The sequence below is a fragment of the Callithrix jacchus genome, chromosome 1 (genome assembly GCF_049354715.1).
Source record: "Callithrix jacchus isolate 240 chromosome 1, calJac240_pri, whole genome shotgun sequence".
Lineage (NCBI taxonomy): Eukaryota > Metazoa > Chordata > Mammalia > Primates > Cebidae > Callithrix > Callithrix jacchus.
Genome location: NC_133502.1, coordinates 202,824,525 through 202,839,934, shown reverse-complemented (window position 1 = coordinate 202,839,934; position 15,410 = coordinate 202,824,525). Strand labels below are relative to the sequence as shown.

General features: G+C 47.0%; 1 protein-coding gene across 1 annotated transcript in view; it reads right to left on the bottom strand.

Annotated features, from left to right (window-relative positions):
• The window catches only part of LOC118146826 (uncharacterized), a 184,554-nt gene that overhangs the window by 163,105 nt on the left and 6,039 nt on the right, over positions 1 to 15,410 (bottom strand). The window lies entirely within an intron of this gene.

Genomic DNA, 15,410 nt, shown 5'->3' with positions numbered 1-15,410 from the left:
CCAGTCCTTCAGTGTCCTGTCTCTTCTTGGATCTTGCACCTCAGCACAGGATAAGGGACACCCCACGACCCTGTGGGGCCAATAGCCCTGCAGGTCAAGGATCACCCCAGCTTTTGCCCAGAGCACCCCCCACTGGCTGGAGTCACTTCTTCTGTCTGTGCACCTGAGTGCTGAACTTCACTGCAGCACCTGCCCTGCCTGGACCCCTCCAGAGGGTCTCAGCTTCCCCAGATCCCAGCCCCACTCATGCAGCAAGATTCCGCCACTTCCTGTGGCCTCAGAGGCTGCATGCCTGGGGGCCCTCTGCTGGGATGTGGCACATCCAGGCCCCAGCCAGGGGTCCCCAGCAGTGATCTGTGCAGTGGGCCATGCGGTCAGCCCTTGGAGAACTCCTGTGTGGGTCATGTCGCCACCGGGCTCCCCTGCTGAGCTGCCCTCTGGAGCCTAGACATTGTCTCACATGAGTGCTGTGCAGGGCCAGGTGCCTGGCCGGACAGACATACTCCCACTGCTGTCCAACCCAGGCTGCCCTCTTTCACCCGGCCACCGGTCGCTGGGCCTTCTTTTCCCTCCTGTGATGGAGGCTGCTATGCCCCACAGACTGGAGAAGGGACTGGAGGGCCAGTAAGTCCCCTCCCCTCAGTAAACACCGGCCCAGTGCCTGCCCCCATGGGCATGTGGGGGGTAGGGAACACCTTGGGACTCAGCTAGGACAGGGGCAGGGCATCCAGGAGTGGATTTGGGGTCAGCTAAGGTCAGTGTCACATGGTGTGACCAGACATTCCCATCCAAATGTCCCCATAAAGGAGCAGTGGTGGGGATGCCCTGGGGATGCAGAGGCCAGGCTGGGTGAGGGGCTTGAGAACCTGGGTTTGGACACCAGTGGCAGGGAGGCCAGTGGGGGGCATGGAGAGGGTGTCCCAGCTGCCCTCCCTAACCTGGAGGTCAGGGGCACTGGGTGGTGGGAGGGTGGACAGCACAGGTTGCGACTCTGCACTCTCCATGTCTCCTCTAGAGACCCCTGTCCACCCCTAGTCAGAAGACAAGTGTCCCGGCTCAGCAGGGCAGCCCCCGCCCCAGGTTCCTGCACCCAAGTCCTGGACAAGCCAGGGGTGCTACCTGTGATGCACGAAGACCGCTGCTCTGACCCAGGGCTATTCTGGGAATCCTGGCTGGCCTGGAGGTGGGGCTGGGGAGGATTTGCCAGCACAGGGTCATGGGGCTGAGCTCCTACCTGACCAGGTGTGGGCTCCCTCAAGCCTTTGCTGTAGCCCTGGCCCTCCCACACATGGGGGAAACTGAGTCTTTTGGGACTCTTAAGAGGCTGTGTTCAGATCTCAGCTGTCCCACCGTCCCTCCCAGACAGGGGAGGTACCTGCTGGAGGACACACACTGCTGCCAGCAAGCGGCGGTGGCACTCAGGGCCGGTGCTGAGCTGGATCAGCTGCCCCAGCAACCGACAGGGGGTGCCCACAGCCCGGCACACCCACCACCGCAGCCAGGGACGCTGCCCTCCCTCCACCACCCCTGCCGGAAACCTGCCCCCACATCTGCCAGCAGAAAAGTACTGAGGACGTCGGACCCCAGAAAGGGGGGTGCAGTAGGGGCGGGCAGGGGCACCTGCACCGGTGCACAGCCCTGCTCACATCTGGGCCACAGTGTAATGTGGGTGAGCCTTGGATGCCCGCCGGCCTCATTCACTCATCACACACAGCTGAGTGGGCCCTGGGCCCTGGGCACCGACCCAGTGCCAGGAACAAACACTGGCAAAGATCCCTGGACCTGCAGCTGGGGACCAAGTCTGGGGCTGCCTGGCACTAAGGACGGTCCAGACAATCTGGGATCAAAGAGCCTACCTTTGCATGGGGGAGACAACCACAGCCAGGTGACATAGTAAGTGTGGGGGGCTGCAGTGCCAGTGTGGGGTGAAGAATGAGGCTGGGAGGGCAATTGGGAGTGTGTGGAGCTGCAATCTAAAATAGGGTGGAGCCCGGCTCGGTGGCTCCCGCCTATAATTCCAGAACTTTGGGAGGCCAAGGCAGGTGGATCACTGGAGGTCAGGAGTTCAAGACCAGCCTGACCAACATGGTGAAGCCCTATCTCTATGAAAAATACAAAAGTTAGCTGGGCATTGTGGTGGGCACCTGTAATCCCAGCTACTCAGAAGGTGAGGCAGGAGAACTGCTTGAACCCAGAAGGCAGAGGTTGCAGTGAGCCAAGATCATGCCACTGCACTCAGCCTGGGTGGCTGAATGAGATGCCATCTCAAAAATAATAATAAACTAAAAATTAAAATGAAATAAAATAGGGTGGGGCCAGGCACAGTGTTGCACACCTGGAATCCCAGCACTTTTGGAGGCTGAGGCAGGAGGATTGTTTGAGCCTCGGAGTTGGAGGCTGCAGGGATCCATGATTGCATCACTGCACTCCAGCCTGGGTGACAGAGCAAGACCCTGTTTCAATAAATAAAATATAAAATTTCAAAAATAGGGTGGTCCCTGGAAGGCTCAGACAAGGTAAAGCGTGAACAGGGACTGCAGAGGCAGGGCCTTCGAGTGGCCAGGCTCTAACAGAATCCCTGACTGCCTCACAGAAGAGCAGCGAGAGTCAGCTTGTGGAGGGCAGGCAGGTGGGGAGAACTGCAGAAGCTGAGGCCATCAGGGTGTCCTGGCACGTGGGTGTGCATAAAAGAGACCAGTGTTGGCCAGGCGTGGTGGCTCAAGCCTGTAATCCCAGCACTTTGGGAGGCCAAGGTAGGTGGATCACGAGGTCAAGAGATCAAGACCATCCTGGTCAACATGGTGAAACCCTGTCTCTACTAAAAATACAAAAAATTAGCTGGGCATAGTGGCGTGTGCCTGTAGTCCCAGCTACTCAGGAGGCTGAGGCAGGAGAATTGCCTGAATTCAGGAGGCAGAGGTTGCAGTGAGACGAGATTGCGCCATTCCACTCCAGCCTGGGTAACAAGAGCAAAACTCCGTCTCAAAAAAAAAAAAAAAAGAAAAGACCAGTGTTTTGGTCTTAGCTCCTTGTGGACAAATTTGTGGATATTGTGGACAAGATTTTTTGTGTTCAAAAGACAGAACTCAAAGTGCATATCTGATTGATTCCTTTTGAAAGGCTAATCAAAAACTCGAAAGAATGCAGCTGCTTGTCTCCTACCTATCTATGACCCAGAAACTCCCTCCCTGCTTTGAGTGGTCCCACCTTTCTGGGCAGAACCAACGTCCATCTTATATGCACTGACTGATGTCTCATGTCTCCCTAAAATGTATAAAACCAAGCTGTGCCCTGACCACCTTGGGCACACGTTGTCAGGACCCTGAGGCTGTGTCATGGGCGTGCATCCTCAGCCTCGGCAAAATAAGCTTCCTGAATTGACCAAGGCTTGTCTCAGATACTTGGGGTCCACAGATAAATCTTTGTATATTGTATGCCCATTATCATAGATTGATAATCATTGTTTTATGAATCGGTCTTTTCAATCATGCAGAAAAAGCAGGAGTTACAAACCAAAACTATCATACCCCTTTATTTTATGTTTTCCTGTGTCGTTGCCTTTGCAAGTGCTTTCTTTCCGCACACGGCTGCACATTCCCGCTTCAGACCCTTCCATTTCAACCTGACAGGCGTCCTTTAGCATTTCTAGCAGCGCAGCTCTGCGAGTAATGAACTCCTGAGCACTTACGTTTTAATGTTTCCTTCATTTTTGAAGGCTAGTTTTATTGGACTTAGAATTCTTGGTTGACAGGTTTTTTTTCTTTCTTTCTTTCAGGACTTTAAATATGTTATACCATTGCCTTCTGGTCTCCAAGACTTCTGATGAGAAATCTGCTACAAATATTTTGATTAGTTGTTTCTGTCTTGTTGCTCTCTTTGTCCTTCTTTTTCTGACAGTTTGACAATAGTGTTTCTCACTGTGAATCTCTGAATTTTTCTGGCTTGGAGTTTTTTGAGATTCTGGGATATGCAGATTCATTTATTTCATCAAATTTGGAGAGATTGAGGCTATTACTCCTTCAGGTAATGTTCTTCCCTTTTCTATTTCTCTTTTCCTTTTGGAAATCCCGATGTGTGTGTTGGTACACGTGATGGTGTCCTGGGTCCCTCAGGTTATTTCATTTTTCTGCATTCTTTTCTTTCTGGTCTTCAGAGTGGATAATTCCAATTGCCTTATCTTCAGGCTCCCTGATCCTTTCTTTTGTGTGCACAAATCTTGCACTGAACCCCTCTAGTGAACACTTTTCTTTTCTTTTTTGAGACAGTCTCGCTATGTTGCCCAGGCTGCAGTGCAGAGCCATGAATGTGGGCTAGCAATCTTCCTACTTCAACTTCCCAAGTAGCTGGGACTATAGGCATGCATCACCATGCCTGGCTAATTTAAAAAAAAAATTTTTTTTTTTTTGTAAAGACAAGGTCTCACTATATTGCCCAGGCTGGTCTTGAACTCTTGGGCTCAGCATCCCAAAGTGATGGCATTACAGGCATGAGCCATCATGCCCAGCTGAATTCTTCATTTCTGTTACTTTGCTTTTTAGCTCCAGATTTTCTACTTGGTTCCCTTTTATAACTTATGTATATTATTGACATTGCCTCTTGGTTCACACCTTGTTCTCCTGATTTTCTTTAGCTCCATGTCCATATTTCCCTTTAGCTTATTGAATATATGTATTCTTTTTTTGAGACGGAGTCTCACCCAGTCTGGAGGGCAGTAGCGCTACCTCAGGTCACTGCAACCTGCTTCTCCTGGGTTCCTGAGAACCTGAAATCACAGGCACATGACACCACATCTGGCTAATTTTTGTATTTTTAGTAGAGACTATGTTTTGTATGTTTAGTAGAGACATAGTTTCACTATGTTGGCCAGACTGGTCTTGAACTCCTGACCTCAGGTGATCTGCCCTCCTCTCCCTCCCAAAGTGCTGGGATTATAGGCATGAGCCACCACACCCAGCCTGCTTATTGAATATTTTTAAGATAGCTGATTTAACATTTTTGTCTAGTACTTCCAATGTCTGGACATCTTCAGAGATGGCTTCTATAAAATTACCTTTTTTTTCCTGCATGGGTCATACTTTCCTGTTTTTTTTGTATGCCTTGTAATTTTGTGTTGGAAGTGGACATTACGAGTATTATAATGTGTGTCTTAGTGAGGGGGAGACCCCCTCACCTTCAATTTCACCTCCTCCCTCCCCGCCTTCCAGATGGGAAGGAGGGTGAAGAAGGAAAAAAAATGAAAAAAATAAGAGCTGAGAAATGACTCCCTCTTTAGTTTCCAGCATCTCTGCTATATGTTAACCTTGAAAGAGCTGCAAACGAATGCCATCTCTGCCGGCTGGAGCCCGGCACCGGGTCACACCCTACATCTCCACGGGCCAGGCTCCCTCCTGGAAACACCTCTGCCAACAGCCTGTTGCTTCTATCTTGGCTCTGTAAGCCCCTCCCCTGCTGGTCCCTGCTCACGCTGCATATGAATTAGCAAATCAATGAAGCCAAAAGACTGAAAGGTCAGACATCCAGCAAATAGACAATGACATAGTTCCGCCTCAGTTTCCCCTTTAGCACTGTAAGCCCATAAAGGGGGAGAGAAGCTGCAGCTCGGGGAGCTCGGTGGATGAAGCTATAGCACCCCACAGCTCCTGGCCTAATAAAAAGCCACTTCCTTCCTCCGTTTGGTGTTTGCGGGGTTTGTTCCCGCTGCTCCTGGTTCATTAGTCCACTTGTGTTTCCAAAGGAGCACCTCAGGCTGGGCGACTTACACAGAAGAGAGGATTGCTTAGCTCGTGGGTCTGCAGGCTGTACTGGAAGCATGGCCCAGCATCTGCTTCTGGCAGCTTTCACTCATGGTGGAAGGTGAAAGGGAGCTGGCACATCACATGGTGAGAGATGCAAAAATGAGGAGGGAGGTGACAGGGTCTTTTAACAAGCAGATCTCAGAGGAGCTAACAGAGGGAGAACGAACTCTACCCGAGGACAGCGCCAAGCCATTCTGAGTTCACCCCCACGACCGAACACCTCCCACCAGGCCCCGCCTCCAGCATGGGGATGAATTTCCTCATGAGATTTGGAGGACGAATATCCGAGCTGTATAAATGTGGTTAACTCTGAAAATCAGTTTCTCCTTCCTCAAAAATTGCCGTTGGGGGTTAATTTTTTGAGATGGAGTCTCACTCTTGTCTCAGAGTGCAGTGGCCCAATCTCAGCTCACTGCAGCCTCCACCTCCCGGGTTCAAGCAATTCTCCTGCCTCAGCCTCCCAAGTAGCTGGGATTACAGGCTCCCCCCACCCCGCCCAGCTACTATTTTTGTATTTTTAGTAGAGACAGGATTTCATCACGTTGGTCAGGGTGGCTTCAAACTCCTGACCTCACGCGATCCGCCTCCTCGGCCTCCCAAAGTGCTAGGATTATAGGCATGAGCCACCACACCTGGCCAATTACCTTTTTTTTTTTTTTTTTTGAGGCAGGGTCTCACTCTGTCACCCAGGCTCAAGTGCAGTGGTGCAATCTCAGCTCACTGCAACCTCCGCCTCCTGGGTTCAAGCAATTTGAGTTTCTCCTGCCTCAGCCTCCTGACTGGCTAAACTACAGGCTCCCACCACCACACCAGGCTAATATTTTTGTATTTTTAGTAGAGACGGGGTTTCACCATGTTGGCCAGGCTGCTCTCAAACTCTGGACCTCAGGTGATATGCCCGCCTCAGCCTCCCAAAAGTGCTGGGATTAAAGGCATGAGCCACCGCACCCGGCAGTATGTTTAGTGACCTTTCCGAACTATGTTTGCAAAGTCCGTAACCCGTTTTTTTTTTTTTTTTTTTGAGACGGAGTTTTGCTCTTGTTACCCAGGCTGGAGTGCAGTGGCACAATCTCGGCACACTGCAACCTCCGCCTCCTGGGTTCAGGCAATTCTGTCTCAGCCTCCCAAGTAGCTGGGATTACAGGCACACACCACCGTGCCCAGCTAATTTTTTGTATTTTTAGTAGAGACGGGGTTTCACCATGTTGACCAGGATGGTCTCGATCTCTCGACCTCGTGATCCACCCGTCTCGGCCTCCCAAAGTGCTGGGATTACACGCTTGAGCCACTGCGCCCAGCCACTTTCAACACTTCTATCTAACATAGTACTGAACGTTTTAGCGAGCAATTAAACAAACTAAAAAGCATTTGAATTGGAAAAGAAGAATTAAAATTATCGCTTTTAGGTGGTCTGATCTTAGATGCAGAAAATCTTAAAGAATCCATAAAGAAAAACACTTTTAAAGCGAACAAACTGGGCCAAGTTGCCAGACACACAAAACCTAGTTGCATCTGTATACACTACCAATGAACACTCCCAAATGGAAACTGAGAAAACAATTCCATTTACAATAGCATCAAAAACGTAAAATACTTAAGAATTAACCAAAAAGAAGACTGTACACTAAAACATCTGTATACTGCTGAAGGAGATTAAATAAGACCTAAATAAATGGAAAGATGTCTGTGTTCATGGATTGGCAATACTACCCAAAGCAGGCTATGGACTTGGTGTAATCCATATCAAAATCCCAATGGCGTTTTTTGGGATTTTTGCAGAAATAGAAAGCCCTATCCTAAAACTCATATGGCATCTCAAGGGATCTGACTGAATGGTCAAAGTAATTTAAAAAAATGGCCAAGTCGGATTCATACTTCCTGATTTCAAAACTGACTACAAAGCTACAGTAATCAAAATTGTATAGTATTGGCATAAGGACAGACATGTAGCACAATGGAATGGAATTGAGAATTAAACTCTCACATATGGTCAACTGATTTCCAACAGGGGAAAAAGCCATTCAATGGGGGAAAGGAGTATCTTTAACAGACGGTGCTGAGAAAATGTTATCCACATGCAAAAAATGAACTTGGACCCTGACCTGACACCATATTCAAAAAGTAACTCCAAATGGATTAAAGATTAAACTTAAGAACTCTCTCTCTCTCTCTCTCTCTCTCTCTCTCTCTCTCTGTCTCGGCAGAGTTTAGCTCTGTTGCTCAGGCTAGAGTGCAGTGGTGTGATCTTGGCTTTCTGCAGCCTCCCAGGTCCAAGTGATTCTCCTGCCTCAAACTCCCCAGTAGCTGGGACTACAGGCAAATGACATCATGCCTGCATAATTTTGTTTTTTTTAAAGTAGAGATGGGGTTTTGCAATGTTGGCCAGGCAGGTCTTGAACTCCTGACCTCAGATGATCCACCAACCTTGGCCTCTCAAAGCCCTGGGATTACAGGCATGCGCCACCATGCCCAGTCAGCAACATTTTCTTAAATATGACACTGAAAGGATAAGCAACAAGAGAAAAAAATAGATAAATTGGATTTCATGAAAATTTACAACTTTTGTGCATGAAAGAACACTATCAAGTGACTAAAAGGTCAACCCACTGAGTAGGAGAAAATATTTGCAGCTGAGATCTCTGATAAGTGTCTAGTATCTGAAATATATAAAGAATTTCAACAGCTCAACAAAAAGACAACCCAACTAAAACCTGGACTTGAACAGACATTTCTCTGGAGAAGATATGCAAATGGTAATAAGCACATGAGACAACTCTCAACATCATTAGTCATCAGGAGACCCCAAATCAAAACCACGGTGAGATTCCACTTCACATCCATCAGGATGGCTATTATTAAAGTAATAATGTGGGCCCAGGCACGGTGGCGCATGCCTGTAATCCCAGCACTGTGGGAGGCCGAGGCGGGTGGATCACAAGGTCAAGAGATCGAGACCATCCTGGTCAACATGGTGAAACCCCATCTCTACTAAAAATACAAAAATTAGCTGGGTATGGTGGCGGGCGCCTGTAATCCCAGCTACTTGGGAGGGTGAGGTGGCAGGAGAATCGCTTGAAGCCAGGAGGAGAAGGTTGTAGTAAGCCAAGATCATGCCCCTGGACTCCAGCCTGAGCAACAAGAGCGAGACTCCCTCTCAAATAATAATAATAATTTGGGAGGCCAAGGCAGGTGGATCACGAGGTCAAATCATGGAGATCATCCTGGCCAACATGGTGAAACCCAGTCTCTACTAAAAAATACAAAAATTAGCTGATGTGGTGGCGCATGCCTGTAGTCCCAGCTACTCAGGAGGCTGAGGCAGGAGAATTGCTTGAACCTGGGAGGCAGAGGTTTCGGTGAGCCGAGATCGTGCCATTGCATTCCAGCCTGGTGCCTGGTGACAGAGAGAGACTCTGTCTCAAAATAATAATAATAATAATGTGTTAGAAAGGATATAGAGGAACTAGAACCCTCATATAATGCTAGCGGGAATGTGAAATGGTGCAGTCACTGTGGACACAGTTTGGTGGGTCTTCAAAAAGTAAAATATGAATTACCGCATGTCCCAGCAACTCCGCTCCTAAGTCTACACCTCAACGAATTGAAAACAAGGATTCGAAAGATATAATGTACACTCATGTTTCATAGCAGCATTATTTCCAGTAGCTAAAAGGTGGAAACCGCCCACATGTCCATCAACAGGTGAATGTGATCAGCCTTAAAAAGCAAGTTCTGATCCATGCTACAACACAGACAAGCCTTGAAGACGTTAAGTGAGACGGGGCGCAGTGGCTCATGCCTGTAATCCCTGCACTTTGGGAGGCTGAGATGGGTAGATCACTGGAGGTCAGGAGATCGAGACCAGCCCGCCAACGTGGCAAAACTCTGTCTCTATTAAAAATTCAAAAAAATTAGGGGGGCATGGTGGAACACACCTGTAATCCCAGCTACTCAAGAGGCTGAAGCAGAAGAGTGGTTTGAACTGGGAGGTGGAAGCTGAGATTGCGGCACTGCACTGCAGCCTGCGACAGACTGGAACTCTGTCTCAAAACAACAACAACAAAAAAACAAAAAGAATGAAGCAAAATAAGCCAGGCACAAAGGGCGCATATTGCGTTATTCCACTTGCATGAACTGTCTAGAATAGGCACGTTAATAGAGCTGTAATTAGAGGCGACTGTGAACTGAGGGGTCTGGACAGTGGGGAGGGACCGTTTTATGGGCCCAGTTTCTGTTTGGGGTGACTTTAAAGTTCTGGATCATGCTGACTGTGGTGGAAGTACTTAATGCCACTGAATGGCACACTTAAAATAGTTAAAGTACTAAAGTTGATATATGTTTTACCACAATGATGTATGCTTAACAGCACCACGTGTCACTCCTGGTTCATCCTAAATTAACCCGGGGGTGGCCGTCTGTAAAGTTTCTCTTTTTTTTTTTTTTTTTTTTAATTTTTTATTGGATTTTAGGTTTTGGGGTACATGAGCAGAGCGTGCAAGACAGTTGCGTAGGAACACACATGGCAGTGTGCTTTTCTTTCCTTCTCCCCTTCACCCACATTTGGCATTTCTCCCCAGGCTATCCCTCCCCACCTCCCCCTCCCACTGGCCCTCCCGTAAAGCTTCTCACATCTGTGACAAGTAGGCTAGGCTGGTCTTGAACTCCTGACCTCAGGTGATCCATCCACCTCAGCCTCCCAAAGTGCTGGGATTACAGGCATGAACCACCGTGCCCGGGCATGATGATTTTCACATGATGACCTTGTAACCAGCAACCTGGCTAAACTCATTCATTGGTTCTAGGAGGTTGTTTGTTCTTGTTTGTTTTGAGACAGAGTCTCACTCACTCTGTTGCCCAGGCCAGAGTGCTGTGCTGTCATGCATCTCTGCTCACTGCAACCTCCACCTCCCAGGCTCAAGTGATTCTCCTGCTTCAGCGTCCCAAATAGCTGGGACTACAAGCACCCACCACCATGCCCAGCAATTTTTGTATTTTTAATAGAGTCAGGATTTCTCCATGTTGGCCAGGCTGGTCTCGAACTCCCGACTTCAAGTGATCTGCCTGCCTCAGCCTCCCAAAGTCCTGGCATTACAGGCATGAGCCACTGCACCCACCTCGTTCTTGTTTTTAATATGGTCCCTAGGATTGTCTACAGAATCATGTTTGTCTGCAAATCAGGACACTTTTGTTTCTTCCTTCACAGCTGGTATGCCTTTCATTTCTGGTCTCGACCTTTTGCACTAGCCAGAACTAGCACGGTGTTGATAAAGAGGGTGAAGGCAGAAATCCTACCTTGACCCTGGTCTTAGGACCAGGTGGAAGGCATCTAGACCCTCCCCACGAAGTATGTGCGGTTAGCTGTAGGATATTTGTCGATGTCTTTTTTCAGGCTGAGAAAATTTGCTGGCTGTAGAAATCAAAACAATGTTGTGACTTCTTTGTAGCTTCTGTGGGTTCTGATGAGAAATCCACTAATTCAAATCATTTTTCTTTTATAGATAGTACAAATTCAGATAATAGGTTGTTTTTCTCTGGCTGCTTTTAAGATTTTTATTTTTAGGCCTGGCACAGTGGCTCACACCTATAATCCCAGCACTTTGGGAGGCTGTGGGCAGATCATGAGGTCAGGAAATCAAGACCAGCCTAACCAACATGCTGAAACCCCATCTCTACTAAAAATACAAAAAAATTAGCTGGGCATGTTGGCCCACACCTGTAGTCCCAGCTACTCAAGGCTGAGACAGGAGAATTGCTCGAACCCAGGAGGCAGAGGTTGCAGTGAGCCGAGATTCTGCCACTGCACTCCAGCTTGATGATGAAGTGAGACTCCATCTCAAAAAAAAAAAAAAAAAAGAGGAAGGAGAGTTACCAGGAAAATGCCTAGCGGCCTTTCAAAGTCTCACATCTACTGAAGTTCAAATATCTTCTTGCTGTTTCCAAAGGAGCAGTGATTCTCTTTCTCTCTCCCTCTATCAGTCATCTACCTACCTAGTTATCTTCCTACTTACCTATCTAATTTAGGTCTTCCAAAACTTGTGTAAATCCTCACACTGGCAGACTCTAGTTTTCAGAGATTCTGGGATATGCGGCTCACAGTCACAGGTTTCTGGCCCTTATGATACATGGAAGATCGTGGAAGGGAGGATGACATTGAGTTGCTAACACAGTCTGGTGCAGATTCTCAGAGTAAAGGATGCTGGACAAACACCGCATATGCTACCTTGAGTCAGATATTGCGAATACTTCTCTCACATTATTAACTTTTTTTTTTAACACGTAAGCGTTCTAAGGAAGCTTAATCTGTTTGAGCAGTTTAGGGGGTCTTGGAGACATTGAGGAGATTAGGGAGGATCAAGATAAAGAAAGGGAAATAAAGAAAATGGATAGAGAAAGAAAATGGAAGTCATAAACTCTAGGTTGGTGAACTCGGTGGAAACTCTGGGAGAGTTTCTAGATGGCAACATCAAGAAGATGGTACATGAGGACTTGGAAAATAAAACTGCTCACAAAAATGCATCAGACATTTACAAAGAACAAATTGTACCCCAAATTACCTTATTTATTTGTTTATATATGAATGACTGAGGGGATTACTGAACACATGGAGTGTGTGGATTTTCATGAAACATTTACCAAAATCTCGTTAGGTCTTTGTGAACAAATGGCAAAATACAGGAGATACAGGTGGCACTACTGCTAAGTGGAATCATAACTGAAGGACTATCCTGAGAATGTAACTAATGGACACATGACAGCCTGGAAAAAAATGGTCTCATTAAGGAGTCCTGTTTGCTTTTGTCCCGTTCAACATTTTTATCATTATTTCCTTTGAGACTAGTGACGGCTCTCTAATCAAATCTGAGGATGCACCACAGCAGAGAGAAAGGATAAATAAATTGTATAATAAAATTAGGATTCACTCAACTATCAATAGGCTGGCATGAAGGGCAGAAGGAACAAGTTGAATTGTACTAGAAATAAATCTAGAACATTGCTTCTAGACCTCAAACAGTATGATGAGGGGAAGTGAAAAAAATTTAAAAATTTTTAAAAAGCGGAGCTGAGGCAGTGCGCGGCGCTGACAGCTGAGTCAGCTCACAGCCTCCCAGCCCCCTTAAAAATATAAATAAATAGTAAAAAATAATAATGAGAAGAAGTGAGGGGGGTGGCTTAGGAGCAGACTCTGAAAAAAGACTGAGGTCTTGTTTTTATTGTAAGTCACCTTAGACTCTTGGATCATATGGAACTGTCAAAATACTAACATGACACTTTGGGTTGCATTTACAGTATTGCGTTGAATAGAATAATGCCAGGCACATATATATGCTCAACAGATACTACGTAAAATAATGAATGAATTAAGGTGTCTTCTGGAATATTATGTTTGATGCAGGGCAGGTTCTTGGCTTCACTAAGGAAAGGATTCGAGAGAGAGCCAGCGATGGAAGAAAGCGGCTTTACTGAGGCTGCAGCAGTGTTATAGCTCTTGGTGACTGCTCCTTGCAGAGCAGGGCGAGCCCATAGGCAGTGCAACAAGAGTATCGGCATATGGGTGGTTTGCCATCATATTTATACCCACTTCAATGACATGCTAATTAAAGGGCAGGCTATTCAGAAATAGCTAGAAAAGGAGCGGCGACTTCAGGTTGTTGCCATGGCACTGATGGGAGTTTCTTACACCACTGATCAGTGAGAACATCTGGAGGTGCTTCCGGTGCCTCTCCCCAGTTTCTGCCAGTCTGCAATCTGGTCTGGAGGTGAGTCCTATCTGCTCTCTACCTCATTCCCCACTTAGAGATCAGAATTTCTCTTTAATCTTAAGAGGGTTGCAGAAAGGCGGAGGTCCACCTTTTGTAAATGCTTCCTGCTGATTTATGGGCATAGGCCCTGCCTGGCATTGGAGAAGTAAAAATTTCTGGATACCTGATCTAAGAGGCCCAAAGGCAGGATGTTTTTATTCTTTGGGTCGGAAGACAGGATAGCTTGGAAGCCTTGTGCCAGCATTGTCCTCACCTGGGACTGCTGTAACCTGGAAGACACAAACTTTACTAAGATTGTTGCTTCCTGCTGTCTCTCTTGCTGCTTGCTATCTCTTGCCATCTCTGTCTCACCAGCCATTATCTCTCACCATTGCCTCATCAATCACTGACTACCATCTTCTCTTTAGTCCTGGCTGACTCAGGAAAGAACTCAAGAGCAAGGCTGGTCGTGGTGGCTCACACCTGTAATCCCAGCCCTTTGAGAGGCTGAGGCAGAAGGATCACTTGAGCCTAGGAGTTCAAGACCAGCCTGGGCCACATAGCAAGACCCTGTCCCTACTTAAAAAAAGAATTCAAGAGCAAGCTGGTGATGAAAGAAAGCAGCTTTATTAAAGTGGCAGTGAGGTCACGTCACTGTAACTGCTCCTGTGGAACAAAGCCAGCACGTAGGTAGTGCACCGAGTAACAACATATGGGTGGTTCGAGGTCATATTTATATCTACTTCTAATGACATGCTAATTAAGAGGGGGGTTATTCAGAAATAGCTGGACAATGAATGATAACTCTCTGGGTATTGCCATGGGAGGTAGTAGCTTCAGGCTTCTCCAGACATCAGTAAACTGTAGGAGTGCTGGTGGGAGTGTCTTATGGGGATGGGCAGCGAGGGCAACTGGAGGTGCTCTCAGCACCTCTTCCTGGTTTCTGCCAGTCTTCCATCTGGTCTGGAAATTCATGTGGAGTTACTCAGGCATTCATTTAACAAATATTTTTTGAGAAGTATGCTCAGAATTTGGTTAGGTGCTGGGTACACATAAAAGAAAAAAATAGACAAAATCTCTACCATGAAGGAATGGAAATACTTATTGAGCAGCCTACAGGTATCATGCACTGTACTGAGGCTGTGAAGATGAGTGCAGGTCCTGCCTTCAAATTCTTGTTAAAGAAACAGATATATACAAACAGTCACAACCCAGGAATTTTACATGCCGTTACTAGAAAGAGGAAGGGTTCCAAGAGATGGGTACCATGAACTCATTATAGAGGGCATCTGGGAAAGACCTGCAAAGCATACCAGTATCACCTTGTTTGTAGGTTTATGAATGGGACATATGCAGGTTGCTTTTTGTGCATGTGATGAAGAGGTATTTGATCATAATCAGGACCCACCTTTACAAATGTGTTCAGAGCAAGGCAACTAGAATTGTGAGTAAGCCTGAAATTTGTATCACAGAAGAATACAAAATTTTGATTTTTTTTTTTTTTTTTTTTGAGAAAGAGTATCCCTCTGTCACCAGGCTGGAGTGCAATGGTGCAATTTTTGGCTCACTGCAACCTCCACCTCCTGAGTTCAAGTGATTCTCATGCCTTAGCCTCCCGAGCAGCTGGGATTACAGGCATGTGCCACCACACCCAGCTAATTTTTGTATTTTTAGTAGAGACAGGGTTTCACCAGGTTAGCCACGAAGGTCTTGATCTCCTGACCTCGTGATCTGTCACCTCAGCCTCCTAAAGTGCTGGGATTACAGGTGTGAGTCATTGCACCCAGCCTATTTCTTTTTTTAGTACACTTTATTTTATTTAGTCATCCGGGCTGGAGTGCAGTGACACAGTCTCGACTTGCTGCAGCTTCTGCTT